The sequence below is a fragment of the Pristiophorus japonicus genome, unplaced genomic scaffold, assembly GCF_044704955.1.
Source record: "Pristiophorus japonicus isolate sPriJap1 unplaced genomic scaffold, sPriJap1.hap1 HAP1_SCAFFOLD_168, whole genome shotgun sequence".
NCBI lineage: Eukaryota > Metazoa > Chordata > Chondrichthyes > Pristiophoridae > Pristiophorus > Pristiophorus japonicus.
This window is the reverse complement of record NW_027251362.1, coordinates 664,927-681,547: the sequence shown is the minus strand read 5'-3', so window position 1 is coordinate 681,547 and position 16,621 is coordinate 664,927.

Below are 16,621 nucleotides of genomic sequence, written 5' to 3'. Positions count from 1 at the left end.
CTGATTAGCTGAGACAAGTAGGGAGTGCAGTTTATTTTCCGCCGAAAGTGATTCAGCCTATCCCGCATTCTACTGCGTAATACAGCGACATCAAGTTGTACTGTCAGTCTCGGATTAGTCTTTGTCTGTTTAAAATGGTTGTGCTGTCAGTGCTGCTTCACTCGGTGTGTGTTTAAAAATGCAACGTGCTATCTGCAGTGGTAATGTGCTTAAATCGTTGGATTCGGAATTTAATGGAATTGTTTCCGAGTAGGTTAGAGCCCTACTCATAGTGAATCAGTAGTTGTAGGCATTTGCTCGTAATCCGCTCTGATTGGAGTTAATTTGAGCTGAAATTCTTCTGAATTATTTTGCTGTAACTTTTAGGCCACCTGTTACGTCTCACTCCCCCAATCATCCACTCGTGTGATTCCAGAGGATTGGGACATTTTTAAAATCCAACCAAGAACTACTAAAAATATGATTAAAAGTGGATAGATTATGAATGTTACCTTACACGAAATATACAATTAGATCGTAAGAGATTCTACAGGTGTATAAAAAGGAAAATTGTGGCTAAAGTAAATGTTGGTCTCCTGGAGGATGAGAATGGGGAATTAATAATGGAGAACAGGGAAATGGCAGAGACTTTGAACAAATATGTTGCATCAGTTCTCACGGTAGAAATCACAAAAAACATCCCAAAAGTGGATTATCCATGGGCTATAGGGAGGGAGGCACTGAATACTATCATTATCACTAATGAAGTAATCAGAGGTAATATAATGGGACTAAAGGTGGACAAGTCCCCTGAATCTGGTGGCTTATATCCTAGGGTCTTAAGAGAAAAGGCAGCAGAGATACTGGATGGTTTGGTTGTGATCTACCAAAATTCCCTCGATTCTGGGTTCGTCCCAGCGGATTGGAATACCACAAACTTAAAGACGCTATTTAAATAAAGAGGCAGACTCAAAGCAGGAAACTATAAACCAGTTAGACTAACGTCTGTCGTTGGGAAAAAGCTGGAGTCCATTGTTAAGGAAGCAGTAGCAGGACATTTGATCAAACATGATTGAATCAAGCAGAGTCCACATGGTTTTATGAAAGGGAAGTCATGTTGACAAATATCCTTCAAATCTTTGAGGATATATAGAGCAGAGTGGATAAGGGTGAACAAGTGGATGTGGTGCATTTGGATTTCCAGAAGGCATTCGATAAAATGCCACATAAGAGATAACTGCACAAGATAAACGCTCACGGGGTTGGCGGTAATATATTAGCATGGATAGAGGATTGGCTTACTCACAGAAATCAGAGTGTCAGGATAAATGGGTCATTTTCCGGATGGGAAACAGTGACTAATGAGGTGCCGCAGAGATTTATGCTGGGTCCTCAACTATTTAAAATCTGTATTAATTACATGGATGAAAGGACCGAGTGTAAAGTAGCCAAGTTTGCTGATGATACAAAGATGGGTGGGAAAGCAAATCGTGAGCAGCACAAAAAAAATCTTCAAGGGATTTAGACAGGCTAAGTGACTGGGCAATAATTAGGCAGATTGATTATAATGTGGGAACATGTGAGGTTATCAACTTTGGCAGAAATATTAGAAAAGCAAATATTGGCCCTGAAATTCCGGCTTCCCCGGGTCTGTATGGAGTTCCTATGGACCCGGGATGGCATAGGAAATGCTGGTTTTCAGTGTGCAAGTTTCTGACATGACAGATGGCCGTATCTCTGGAGCAAGGACACTTGTAAGTGGAAATTTTCGATATTTATTCTTACTAATGTGCTCAAAAATCTTACGCCTGAAAAAGCAGGTGCATAGCCGACTTTAACAGGCGCAAATGTTTTACAAAACACAAAAACATATAAAAACAAAGTTATTAAAAAATATTTTATAATTAAAAACCCTCCCCACAACGGTAAGTTTGTTGAAGAAAATGTTAAAAAATTGTGAATTTTTTAAAGATATTATTAACTTTAATTTAAATAGAAGTAGTGTAATTATTTTTTTTATAAGTGTTTTAGCTGTTTGGGTCTGTGTTTTTAGTGTTTCAGGCTGTATCACAATTATAGCAACAGGAGTATTGGATCCTGCGGAACTCCTATTACTATGATACCTCACATGATTGGCTGCCCAAAGCCATGTGACTCCAGCTCTAGGCCGTGCACACGCTGTGAAGCGCAGTCGAAGGAGTCCTCAAGAAAGTCAAACGTGGTCAACAGCTTAATGTAGATGCGTATGTTTTCTCTAAAATGCCCGCGGGAAGGCCAAAACGGCATTTCATGGCCCACAATTTAAATGGAGAAACGTTGCAAAATGATGCAATAAAAGGAGACCTGGGGGTCCTTGTGCATTAAACATAAAAACGTTATTATTCAGTTACAGTAAGTAATCAGGAAGGCATATAGCTTGTTGGCATTTATTGCAAGGGAGATAGAGTACAAACACAATGAAGTCCTGCTGCAATTGTGCAGGCCACCACGTGGAGTACTGCGTACATTTTTTAAATAAGGTTATACTTGCATTGGAGGCTGCTCAGAGAAGGTTCACTAGGTTCATTCAGGAGATGAGGGCGTTGATTTGAGGATAGGTTTGGAAGGTTGGCCCTATAAACATTGGAATTCTGAAGAATGCGAGGTGATCTGATTGAAACGTATAAGATCGATAGGGAGCTCGATCTCAATATCGTAGATTTTTTGTGGAATGTTTCATGCCTCTGTTCTTTTTTCATTGTACTTTTACCTTGAAGCTCATGTCCAAATTCATCTTTTTCTACTAAGCATGTTACACTCAGCTCATGAAATTTCTCAAATTAATAAGCGAGCCTCGATGGCTTTTCGATAAAAGTAAATATAAACTTATGAATTTGCTCCATTTTCCCCACATTTTCCGAAATGTCAGAGCTTCACATGAAAACTAATGAAAACTAATCAACTGAGTAAAGTTAAATGTTTCCCGGTGTATGCGGCGCTGTGTGGACTTGACGTCTGACACCCGTGTTCCATTCAGCACGCAGGAACTCGCCTGAATTTGGTTACATTTAAATTCAGCGTCAATCTCAAAATAATCTTGAATAATCCTCTGCACTGTATTTTAGTTAGTGCCCATTCTGTAGTGCTGAAGGTTTAAAGGAGCTAGCCTTTGAATTAGTATCATGTGTGCCGAATGCATACGATTATATAGGATATATAGAGCAGGAGCAGGCCATTCGACCCAACCAGTCGATTCCCACCTTTATGATCCACTGGACATCCTCTCATCAGAATAACGCTATATTCCTTTTTCGCACATATACTTATCTAACTGTCCTTTAAATGATTATATCCTACTTGCTTCAACAAATCCCTGTAATAGTGAGTTCCACATTCTCAATCTATGATAAATAAGTTTCTTGTGAATTGTTTATTGGATTTGTTTGTGACGTACTTATATTGATACACTCCAGTGACGGTCCTCCCCACATGTGGAAACTCTCTCTCTGTGCATTTAACCTATCAAACCCTTTCATGTCTAGCAGACCTCTATTAGGTCACCCTCAGACTTCTCTTTTCAAGCGAAAAGATACGCGGCCTGTTCATCCTTTCCTGATATATATCCTCGCATTTCATGTATCCACCTTGTAAATCCTCTCTTTACCCTCTCCAGTTCCATTATATCAATGTTGTAAATAATACGGCGACCAGATTTGCACACAGTACGCCAAATGTGGTCTATCCATAGAGGATTCTGTAATGACTGGGAATCAAACCGGCGTCGCCAGGCTGTCTGATCAGAGTAAAAGGCTTCATTCGATCAAGTAGTTGATCGCATTCCTGAAGGCATTTTATTTGCAGAATCTAATTCTACATTTTGAACTTTGTCAATCTGGTTGCACGGGCAGGACTTTGAAGGTGAGTGGGGCATTCTAGCAGAGTATTTCTGGTTGAAGACTAACAGCACCAGATTGAATGGCTGAGTTGTGTTAGACAGCAGACGGGACGTTAAGGCGATGGCCGCCTAAACCGTTGTGCTCATTTTTTGTGGTAAACTTTTGATGCTGATGAATCATCCTAGAATTTGACTGAAACTTACATGCAATAGGCATTGAAATCACATCTCCTTAAAACCACTGGTCTCTGCCCCAGCATTGTTCACGTCTTGTTAAAATAAACACTGACTATTGGAATTCTTCACTTCTTGAATGAAGGAGGAACAGAGATCCGGATCGGAGATGGAACATTTTCTCACTTCTTCCTTCAGATCATTCGTCTGGAGTGATGACAAAGATTTTTTAAGAAACGACATTCAAAGAGAAAACGTGCATGACAGTTATCTTTATCACAAGTCCTGCCCATGCTCCCCGATCAACAATGTGAAAAACTGACAGTGAGCTTCTGTGAGCAAAATTAATTTCGCTAACTCCGTTATTTAAGGTCATACACTGTTAAAAATGGTCGGGTAAAAACTGTTCCTTTCCACGTTGGAAGCCACTGGGCAAACCGACCTCAACAGACTCGAAACCGCAATGTTATTTTCCATGAGGAGAGGTTGAGTAGACTAGGCCTATATTCTACAGAGTTTAGAAGAATAGGAGGTGATTTCATTGCGGAGCAGGCTCGAAGGGCCGAATGACCCACCCTTTCTACTAATGCTTATTTTCTCTGTTCGTCGCATGCCTTGCGAATGCCCCCAGATCGACAATATGGAAAACGCAGAATCAATCTCTGTAAGCAGGCGTTTCCATAACTTCAGTTGAGTAACTTTGAGAATTGGTCGCTTTTAGGGGAGATTCGGAACACAGAAGAATAAGTTTTTCCCGGTGAGTTAAACAACCGGAGCACAACCCGAACCTGCAATCTTCTGACATCACGATTAAAACTGAACGCGGATGCCTCATCCATTCGGCAATGTGTCCACAGCTGGTCACTTTGTTGTGGAGAGAATTGGGAGCTTTTACAGGGCTTCAGCTCTGATTAGAGAAAGGGTTTTACTCAAATATAAATACACTTTGAATTATTTAATAGACGCACTGTCAACTGGGTTCACTTCTACGCAAGGAAACCCATTTCGCTTTCAAATATATCCCTCAGAAATTCGGTCTTCACAGCTGTAATTACACTAATATTAAGCAGACACACGCACAGAATGATCCTGGATAGAAAGCACATCCCTTTTATACTTCAAAGAATGAACTGAACTGACAGCATATCCATTTCAAGAGACACAGAATGATCCGGGACTGACAACATAGACGTATTTAAACACATATTGGTCTACTTTGCTAAATCCTAAAATTCCCCCATCATCATAGGCAGTCCCTCGGAATTGAGGAGGAATTGCTTCCACTCCCAAAGTGAGTTCTTTCATGGCTGAACAGTCCGATTCGAGAGCCACAGACTCTGTCACAGGTGGGGCAGACATTCGACGGGGGAAGGGGTCGGTTGGGATGGATTGCCGCGCGCTCCTTCCGCTGCGTGCGCCTGGTCTCTTCATGCGCCTTGCGTCAAGCGTTAAAGAGCTCAACGCCCTCCCGGATGGACTTTCTCCACGTCGGGCGATCTGCGGCCAGGTCTACCAGTTGTCAGTGGTGATGTCGCAGTTTACCAGGGAGGCTTTGAGGATGTCCTTATAACGTTTATGCTGTCCTTCATTGGCAAGATTACCATGAAGCAGCTCTGCCTAAAGCATTTGCTTCGGAAGTCGCGTATCTGGCATGCGTACTATGTGGTCTGCACAGCGAAGCTGATCGAGTGTTGGCAGTGCTTCAATACTGGGGATCTTAGCCTGGTCGAGGGCACTGATGTTGGTGTGCCTGTCCTCCCCGGAGATTTTCACGATCTAGCGGAGATGTCGTTGGTGATATATCTCCAGCGACTTGAGGTGCCTTCTGTACATCGTGCATGCCTCAGACACATACACGAGGGCGGTTATTTCTTCAGCCCTATGAACCATGAGTTTGGTAGTAGATTTGTTAAGATCTGATCTTAAAACACTTATTTCCGCAGACGGCCGAAGGCTGTTCTGGCGCACTGGAGGCGATGCTGAATCTCTGCATTCACATATGCCTTTGTTGATAAGAGGCTGCCGAGATATGTGAAATAGTCCACGTTATCTAGGGCCATGCCTTGGGCCTTGATGATTGGAGGGCAGTGCTCTGCGGCGATGGCAGGCTGGTGAAGGAATTTTGTCTTATGGATGTCCAGCGTAAGGCCCATGCTTTCATATGCCTCAGGGAATACAGTGATTATACCCTGGAGTTCAGCCACTGAATGTGCACAGATGCAGGCGTCGTCCGCATAGAGCAGCTCAATGACAGTGGTAGGGGTGATCTTGTACCTGCCCTGGAGGCGGCGTTGTTTAACCAGCTTCCGACTGTTCCTGAGTTTAAATGGAGAGTTTGTTGATTTTGAGGTGGAGCATGGCGGCGAGGAAAATTGAGATACGCATATGAGGGAGAAGGGAATCGAACATTAGGCTGATAGAGTGGCGAGGAAGGACAGGATAATGTCATTTTAATTCCAGATGTATTTAATGAATTAAATTCAAATTCCACAGCTGCCATGCTTTAATGTGTACACATGCCTCTGAATTACTAAACCAGTAACATCACCACTGTGCAACCGTACTCTTAACTTCATCCTTTACCTATGCAAATGGGTCAAGGGGATGAATAGCCTCCTTCAGCTCCGATGTAACAGACTTGAGAGGCTGAATGGCCTGCTGTGTTTCCTAAATAGAAGGGACGAGGGCTTGAATCGTCTCGTCCTGGATCGACTGGCTTATATTAATTGGAATTTAGAAGAATGAGAGGGGATTGCATAGAAACAGATACAATTCTGACGGGATTGGACGAGTTAAATGCAGGAAGAATGTTCCCGATGTTAGGGAAATCCAGAACTAGCGGTCAGAGTCGAAGGATAAGGGATAAGCCATTTAGGACTGAGATGAGGAGAAACTTCTTCACTCAGAGAATTGTGAACCTGTGGAATTCTCTATCACAGAAAGTTGTTGTAGCCAGTTCGTTAGATATATTCAAAAGGGAGTAAGATGTGTCACTTACTGCTAAAGGGATCAAGTGGTATGGAGAGAAAGCAGAAATTGTGTACTGATTTTGCATGATCAGCCATCATCATATGAATGGTGGTGCAGGCTCGAAGGGCCAAATGGCCTACTCCTGCATCCATTTTCTATGTTTGTATGTTTCTATGTATCCTGCTGATGTCTAATAGGCTGAACAGCGTTTAATCATCCCCTCTATTCCAATGTAAGTGTTTTGTAGGGCCGAATAGTTTACTTCTGTGTAATAATTTATGGGGGCTCAATGTCGTCCTCTTGTTCCATTGCCACAGGCTCGAAGGACTCAATCGCCTCTACCCATTCCAGTGTAACAGGCTCAAGTGGATGATTGGCCTCCTCCTATTCTTGTGTAACAAACTCGAGTGGCTGAATGCCCTCCTGCTGTCTTGTCTAACAAGCTTGAGGGATTGAATGAACTCCTCCTGTTCCATATTAACCAGCCTTTGTGGGTTGAATATTCTTCTCCTGTTCCTATGTAACCGGCTCGGGAGATTGAATGTCCTCCTCTTTTTCTAGTGTCTGAACATCTATGGGCTTAATGACAACCTCCTGTTCCTATGCAACGGATTCGAGGGGCAGAATTGTCTTTTCCTATAACTATGAAACTGTTGGAAAGTGCTGAATCGCCCATCTCCTGTTCTTATTTAAAACGCTTGAAAAGTTGAATGGTGGCCACCTGTTACTATTTAACATGTTGAGGGGATGAATAGCCTCCTCCTGCATACAAGTTTCAAGGTACTGAAAGTCTTCTTCCTGTGCAATCGCCTCACATCCTCATCATCATCATCGTAGGCAGTCCCTCGGAATGGAGGAAGAGTTGCTTCCACTCTTAGCATGAGTAGGTAGGTGGCTGTACAGTCTAATACGGGAACCACAGTCTCTGTCACAAGTGGGACAGACAGTGTTTGAAGTAAAGGGTGGGCGTGGAGTCTGGTTTGTTGCACGCTCTTTCCACTGCCTGCGCTTGATGTCTGCATGCTCTCGGGGATGAGACTCGAGCAGCTCAGTGCCCTCCCGGATGCACTTGCTCCACTTAGGGCGGTCATGGGCCAGTGACTCCCAAGTGTCAGTGGGAATGTCACACGTTATCAGGGAGGCATTGAGTGAGTCCTTGTAACGTTTCCACTGCACATCTTTGGCTCGTTGGCCGTGGACGAGTTGCGAGTAGAGCGCTTGCTTTGGGTGTCTCGTGTCTGGCATGCAAACTATGTGGCCTGCTCAACGGAGCTGATCGTGTGTAGTCAGTGCTGCAATGCTGGGTATGTTGACCTGGACGAGGCTATTAAAATTGGTGCGTCTGTCCTCCCAGGACATTTGTAGGATCTTTCGGACAAATCGTTGGTGGAATTTCTCCAGCGACTTGCGGTGTCTACTTTACATGTTCCACATCTCTGAGCTGTACAGGAGGGCAGGTATTACTACGGCCTGTCGACCATGAGCTTGGTGAAAGTATTGAAGTTCTGGTCTTCAAATATACTTTTCCACAGGCGGCCGAAGGCTGCACTGGCGCACTGGAGACGTTGTTGGATCTTGTCTTCAATGCCAGCTATTGTTGATAGGAGGCGCCCGAAATAATGAATTGGTCCACGTTTTCCAGGGCCGTACCATAGATGTTGATGACTGGGGGGCAGTGCTGTGCAGCGAGGGCAGGTTGGTGGAGGACCTTTGTCTTTCTGATGTTTAGCGCAAGCGCCATGCTTTCGTGTACTTCAGTAAATACCTCGACTGTGTCCTGGAGTTCAGCCTCTGTGTGAGCACAGACGAAGCCGTCATCCGTGTACTGTAGCTCACGACAGTGGTTGGGCTGGTCATGGACCTGGCCGAACGATGGCGAACGATGAACAGGTTTCCCCTGGTTCTGTAGTTTAGTTCCACTCCAGCGTGGAGCTTGTGGACTTTGAGATGGAACATGGCAGCGAGGAAGAATGAGAAGAGGGTTGGAGCGTTGACGCAGAATGCTTGACCCCCGGTCCGGAAGTGGATTACGTCTGTGATGGATCCGTTGGTAATGATCACGGCCTGCATGTCACCATGGAGCAGGCGGAGGATGGTGACGTACTTTTGGTGGCGTCCGAAACGGAGGAGGACGCTCCTTAAGCTCTCGTGGTTGAGAGTGGGAAAGGCATTTGTAAGGTCGAAGAACGCCATGTTTCCTGCATTTTTCCTGCAGCTGTCATGCTGCAGAAAATCATGTCCGTTGTTCCCCGGAGGGGACGAAATCTGGTCTGCAACTCCGTGAGGAGCTCCTCGGCCACAGGGAGAAGTCAGTTGAGGAGGAAGCTAGCGACGACTTTCCAAGTGGCTGATAGCAGGGAGATTCCCTTTTAGTTGCTGCAGTCGGACTTATTGCCTTATTAAAGATGTTCACGATCACTGAATCACTAAGATCTACCGGCATGCTTTCCTCCTTCCAAATGAGAGAAAGAAGGTCATGTATTCGCGCCAGCAGTGCCTCACCGCCATACTTTAGTGCCTCAGCAATGATTCCGTCAGCCCCCGTAGCCTTGTTATTTTTTAGCTTTCTTATGGCGTTTTCTACCTCGTGCAGTGTTGGGGTCTCATTGAGGTGGTGGCGGGAATGGAGTCAAGTACACTCCTGTCAAGCATTGGATTACATCGGATATACAGCACTGAAATCGGCCATTCGCCTCAGCCAGTCTTTTATGTTCCATTGGAGCCTCCGCTTCACATTCCTCAATAGCCTAATGCTCTATTCCCTTCACTCTCATATGTCTGTCTAGCCGCTCCTTAAATACTTCCATACTATTCTCTTCAACCACTCCCTGTGGTACCGAGTTACACAATATCACCACTCTTTGGGTAAATAGGTTTCTTCTGAATTCCCTATTTTGATTTCATGGTGACTATCTTTTATTGATAGCGTCTAGTTATTCTGTTCCCAACAAGTTGATACATTCTAACTGTATCCACTCAATCAAAATCTTTCATAATTTTAAATGTCTGTATCAGGTCACGCCTCAGCCTTCCTTTTTCAAGAGAAAAGAGACACTGCCTGATCATCCTTTCCTGATTTGTATACGCTGCCTGTTCTGGTATCATCCTTGAAAATCTTCTCTGCATCCTCTGAAATGCCTTAATGCCCTTTTTATAATATGACGACCAGAACTGTACGTAGTACTCTAAGCGTGATCTGATGAAGGTTAAATACAGGTTTAGCATAATGTCGCTAATTTTCAATTCTTTATGTCTAGAAATAAATCAGCGTGTTTGGTTTGCTTTTTATGGCCTTGCTAACTTATGCCGTTATTTTTTGGAGATTTTGTATTTGTACTCCGATATCCCTTTGTTCCTGTACACCACCCAGACTGGCACCTTCCAATAATAAGTGACCTCACTAAGTCTCCTCCTTAAATGTAACATCTCACATTTAGATGGTTTGAAATTCATTTGCCAATTATATGCCCATTCTGCAAGTTTATTCATGTCCTCTTGTAAGTTGCTGCAGTGTACCTCCGTATTTACTATCCCTCCTAATTTGGTGTCACCCGCACATTTAGAAATGTTGTTTTTGATTCCGACGTCAAAATCTTTAATATTAATTATGAACAACAGTGGTCCCAGCACCGATCCTTGTGGAACGCCACTAACCACCTTCTGTGGCTAAGAAACGCTAAGTTTTATAGCTACTCTTTGATTTCTGTCTTGAAGCCAGCTAGCTAACCAACTGCTAGTTGTCACCTGACTCCGCATTTTCTGACCTGGCTTGAGGCATTTCATGTTCCGATGTAACAATCTATTTTTTTTCTTTTATTCATTCAAGCATGTCGACATCGCTAGCAAGGGCCGGATTTGTTGCCCATCTCCATCTGCCCTTGTGAAATTGTTGGTGATTCATTTTACGCAACCGACTGGCTCGCCAGGCCATTTCAGAGGTCAGTTCAGAGCCAACAACATTGCTGTGGGTTTGGAGTCACATGTTGCTCAGACCGGTAAGGACGGCAGAATTATTTCCCGAAAGGAGACAAGTGAACCAGATGAGGAGTTTGTTACATTGGTTCTCATTATTGATACTTTTAAAATTCCAGATTTATTTAATTGAATTTAAATTTCCCCACTCTCGTACTGGACTATGATTTCTTCTCTCTGGATTATTAGTCCAGTGACATAACCATCATACTACTATGATTGACCTCCATCTATGTAATGCGCTCAAGGCGCTGAATAACACCTCCTATTCATTTGCAACAGGTTGAGGGAAGGAATGGTGTGCCCTGTTCCTACGCAACAGGATCGGGAGATTGATTAGCCTCCTCCTGTTCCTGTGTAACTGGTTCGTGAGTCGCAAATGCCTCATCCTCAGCCTTTCGAATGGCTAAATGGACTTCGACTCTTCTGATAGATAAGACTCAAGGAGCTGAATGGCTTCCGCCAGTCCTCTGCCTCAGATTCGATGGGTTAATGGCCTTCCCTTGTCCTTGTGCAACAGACTGGAGAGGTTCAATGACATCCTTCTATTTATGATCAACAGATTCATTGGTTTGGCATTGCCTTATGGTAAACTATGCGAAAGGTTCGAGCGAACGAATGGAGTTCGACATTTCTTGTAAAACTGGCGCACACAGCTGAATGGTTTCATCCTGCCCTTTGCAATTGGTTTGAGGGTTTAAGTGACTCATTGGCCTCCACCTGTCCCTGTGGAACAGGCTCGATTGCTTGCATCTGTTACTATGCAAAATATTCAGATGAGAATTGGGAAGGACTGGAGCCACTTGTGCAACAGAAAGTGCAGGGACCATAGTGAGCCTTCTCTGAAGTATTGCTTTGATGCAAAGTTCACTGTGCGGCCCAGGCTCAAATCCTGACTCTGGTGGGAGTCGAGCCCAAAAACTTTGAATGTTTAATATGCCAAGAATTAAAAATCTAACGTGCTATCCATTGCGCGACAGAGTCGCCAAATTGTGCATCAAAACAAAAGTAAAATAGTGTTGATGCGTAATCTGAGCTAAAGAAAATCCTGAAACACTCAGCGATTGAGGCAGAATCTGCACAGAGAGAAACAGAGTGAACGTTTGAGGTCGATGAACTTGCACAGCCACTGGATCAATATCCGCCGTCTAAAACGGATGTCCTGTCAGACCCGAATCATTATGTTTGAAAAGGATGTTTCATCAAGGACTCGAAGAGCCTTTCAGCACGGAAGGAGGCCACTTCGGCCCAGCGTGTCCGCACCGTCCGAAAATTGCTATCCCGCCTAATCCCACTTTCCAACTCTTCTTGTAACCATATAACAATCTATGTTTTTATTTTATTCATTCAAGCATATTGACATCGCTAGAAAGCGGTTAATGGCCTTCTCCTTTTCTTGTGTAACAGACTGGAGAGGCTCAACTGCCTCCTGCTATTTCTGTGCAACAGATTCGTTGGTTTGGCATTGCCTTCTCCTCATCTATGCAACAGGTTCGCGCGACCGAATTTGATGCAGTCATCCTCAGTGTTGAACATCCAACTAATTTGGCGTCATCCGCAAATTGAGAAATTGTGTTTTTGATTCGCAGGTAGAAGTCATTAATATCAATTATAAACAACAGTGGTCCCAGCACCGATCCTTGTGGAACATCACTACCCACCTTCTGCCACTCAAAAAAGCTAACTTTTACCCCTACTCTCTGCTTTCTTTCTTGAAGCCAGCTAGCTATGCATTTATCTAGTTGGCTCCTGACTCCACATTCTATGACCTGTCTTGCGGTTCTTCTTTCTCCCGTGTAACAATCTCGAGATCCTATTGTTTCTTTTATTAATTCTAGTATGTGGACAATGCCAGCAAGGGCAGCCTTTGTTGCACTCCCCTAATTGCCCTTGTGAAGGTGATGGTTAGCCACCTTATGCAAATGAGTTTCTCGCTGGGCCTTTTCAGAGGGCCGTAAAGAGCCAACCACGTTGCTCTGGATCTGGAGCCACATTTGCGCCCAGACCTGTAAGGACAGCAGATTTCCTTCACTAAATGAGACTATTAAACGAGATGGGTATGTTGCGTCAATGGTCAACATTATTAATAATTTTAAAATTCTAGATGTATTTAACTAAATTTAAATTGTCCTGCTCTCTTGGTGTACTATGATTTTCTCTCACTGGATTACTAGTCCAGTGCCACAGGCCTCCGGCTGTGTAATGTGCTAGAGGGGCTGAATGAGTCAGGCTGTTCCTGTGCAATAGTTTGAGGGACGGAATCTCATCCTCCCAGTCCTATGTAACAGGTTCCAGGGGTTGATTGGTCTCCACCTGTTCCTATATAACAGGTCGGTTGGTCTGAAATGCCTCGTCCTAATCCTATGCAACGTTTTCTATTGAGGGGAGTGCGGAGTGGGGTTCCGGATGTGGGGCCGCGGGGGGGGCGGGCGGAGGTCGTGTTGCAGAGAAATCTAGAATGCGAAAGAGAAATGAAAATGAAGCAATGCCGGAAAGTGATTGTTGTAATGTAACCACATTATGTCAAGAAGGAACAGAGCATAGAAACAAAAGGGGGCACGAACAAAAAGGATCCTGATAAGAAAAAAAGCGATAAGATAAATCGAGCTAAAGTGCAAAAAAATGCTACAATCTCTAATAATGTTAAAAAGACAAATCCAAAAGAAATGTATCTGAATGGACGAAGCATCTGCAATAAGATAGAAGAATTAACAGCGCAAAAAGATGTAAACAGATACAATATCGGTGCAATTACAGATATATGGTTGCACGGTGACCAGGGTTGGGAACTGAATATCAAATGATATTCGGTATTTAGAAAGGACAGGGAAAATGGAAGAGCGGATTGTGTTTTGTTGTTGGTAAAGGATGATATCAGTGCAATAATGAGAAAGATATTCCGCTCAGAAAGACAAGATGTAGATTCAGTTGGATGGCGCTAAGGAGAACGAAGGACCAGAAAGGATTGCTGTGAGTTGTCCATAGGCCTCCAAACAGTTGTGGTAGTGCAGAGGATAACATTAACAGGAAATCAGAGCTGCATGTAACAAGGGTACTACCATCATCGAAGGTGACTTTAAACTACATATAAATTAAAATAATAATAATGTGGCTGATGAATTCCTGGCGTTTGGACCAGTTGTTTTTTGAACCCAGTATGTTGCGGAGCGTACTCGGGAACAGAATATCCTAGATTGGGTCTTGTGTAATGAGAAGGGGTTAATTAAAAGTCAAGTTGTCTGGGGTCATTTAGCGAAGAGTGGCAAAAACTCGATTAAACTCGTTATTAAGATGGAAAGTGAAGTAGCCCAATCCGAATCTATGGTCCTAAATCTAAGCAAAGGAAACTACGAATGCATGGGGAATGAATTGCATGGGGTATGATAGATTGGGAAGAGTCAATAAACGTCATGTTGGTGGATGGGCAAGGACAAACATTTCAGGAACGAATGTATCAATTGCGGCAGTTATACTTTCCTTTCTGGTGTAATAAAAAGGATGCTGGCCCAACCATGGTTAACAAAATAAATTAAGGATAGTATTAGATTCAAAGAAGAATTATACAAAGTTGCCAGAAAAAGTACAAGCCTGAGGATGGGGAACAATTTAGAATTCAGCAAAAATGTGCCAAGAGATTGATTGAGAGGCGAGAAATAGAGTATAAGAGTGAACTTGCAAGGAACATAAAAACCAGCTGCAGTAGATTCTGCAAGTTCGTAAAAAGGAAAAGATTAGTGAAGACAAATGTTGGCCCTTTAAAGACAGAAACGGGGGAATTTATAACGTGGAACAAGGAAATGGAAGGACAATTAAATAAATACTTCGGATCTGTCTTCACGGAGGACATAAATAACATCCCAAAATTGCTTGTGAACCAAAAGTCTAGTGAGCAAGAGGAATTAACTGACATGATTATTTGTAAGAAAATAGTGCTGAGGAAACTAACGGGAATGAAGGCCGATAAATCTCCAGGGCCTGATGATCTGCATCCCAGAGTACTAAAAGCGTTTACAATGGAAATAGTGCATGCATTGGTTGACAACTTCCAAACATCTATAGATTATGGAACAGTTCCTGCAGTTTGCACGGTCGCAAATGTAACCCCACTGTTTAAAAATGGAGGGAGAGAGAAAACAAGGAACGACAGACCGGTTAGCCGAACACCAGTTGTAGGGTAAATGCGAGAATCTATAGTAAACGATATTATAACGGAACACTAAGATAATACCAAAGGGATTAGACAAAGTCAACATGAAGTCATGGAAAGAAAATCATGTTTGATAAACATACTCGAGTTTTTGAGGATGTAACTGATAGAAAAGTTCAGGGAGAACCAGTGGATATAGTGCATTTGGATTTTCAGAAGGCCTCTGTTAAAGTCCCACATAAGATATAGTGTGCAAAAGTAAAACATATATGATAAGGGGTAATTTACTAGCATGGATTGAAAATTGGTTAATGGACTGGAAACAGGATCGATGGGCAGAGGGACCTCGTGTCCTTGTTAAATAGTCTATTGAAAGCATACATACAGGTGCAGCAAGCAGTGAGGAAGGCAGATGGTATGTTGGCCTTCATTCCAAGAGGATGTGAGTAAATGAGTAAAGATGTGTTACTACAATTCTACACTGACTTGGTGAGACCGCACCTGGAGTATTGTGTGCAGTTTTGGTTTCGTTACCCAAGAAAGGATATACTTGCCATAGAGGGAGTGCAGCGAAGGTTCACCAGATGGATTATTGGGATGGCAGGACTGTCGTATGAGCACAGATTGGGTCGACTCCGCCTGTATTCTGTAGAGTTCAGAAGAATGAGAGAGGATCTCATTGAAACGTGTACCATTCTGAAAGGGTTGAATAGACTGGATGCGGGGAAGATGATTCACCTGATTGGGAAGGTTATAGCAAGGGGTCACAGTCTCAGGATACGGGGTAGGAAATTTAGCAAGGAGAAGGTGAGATTTTTTTTCATTCAGAGAGTGGTGCAGCTATGGAATTCCCTTCCACAGAAGGCTGTGAATGACGAGTCACTGAATATATTTAAGAGGGAGATAGATTTCTAGACACAAAAGACATCAAGTGATATGGGGGGAAAGCATGAATATGGTGTTGAGATAGAAGATTAGGAATGATCATATCAAATGGCGGTGCAGACTCAAAGGGCCGAATGGACGACGACTGCTGCCGTTTTCTATGTTTCTAAGTTCTAGGATCTAAATGGATTTATAGTATTCTTATAGAGCAAGCTCAAGGAACTGATGGGATTCTGCCTCTCCGAAGGCTCAGATTTGAGGTGTTAACGTCCTCCTCCTTTCGCTGTGCAACAGTGCAGTGCGGCTGAATGGCCTCCAGCTAATTCTGTGTAACAGGAAAGTGTGCCTCCTAGTCATCTATGCAGCAGGTACGAGCGGCCGAAGACGTTCTACTATTCTTGTATAAAAAGCCCAAGGATCTGAATTACTTCCTCTTGACCTTTGCAACTGGCTCGAGGGGCTAATGGAATTCTGATCTCCTTCTGTAACAGGTTCGATGGCTTGCTCTTGTTCCTGTGTAATAGACTCAGGTTCTAAGAGAACTCAATGGCAAAGTGAGTAGAATTGGAGCCACTTGTGAAGCAGGAACTGCTGGGAACGCAGTTCCCCTTCTCTGAAGT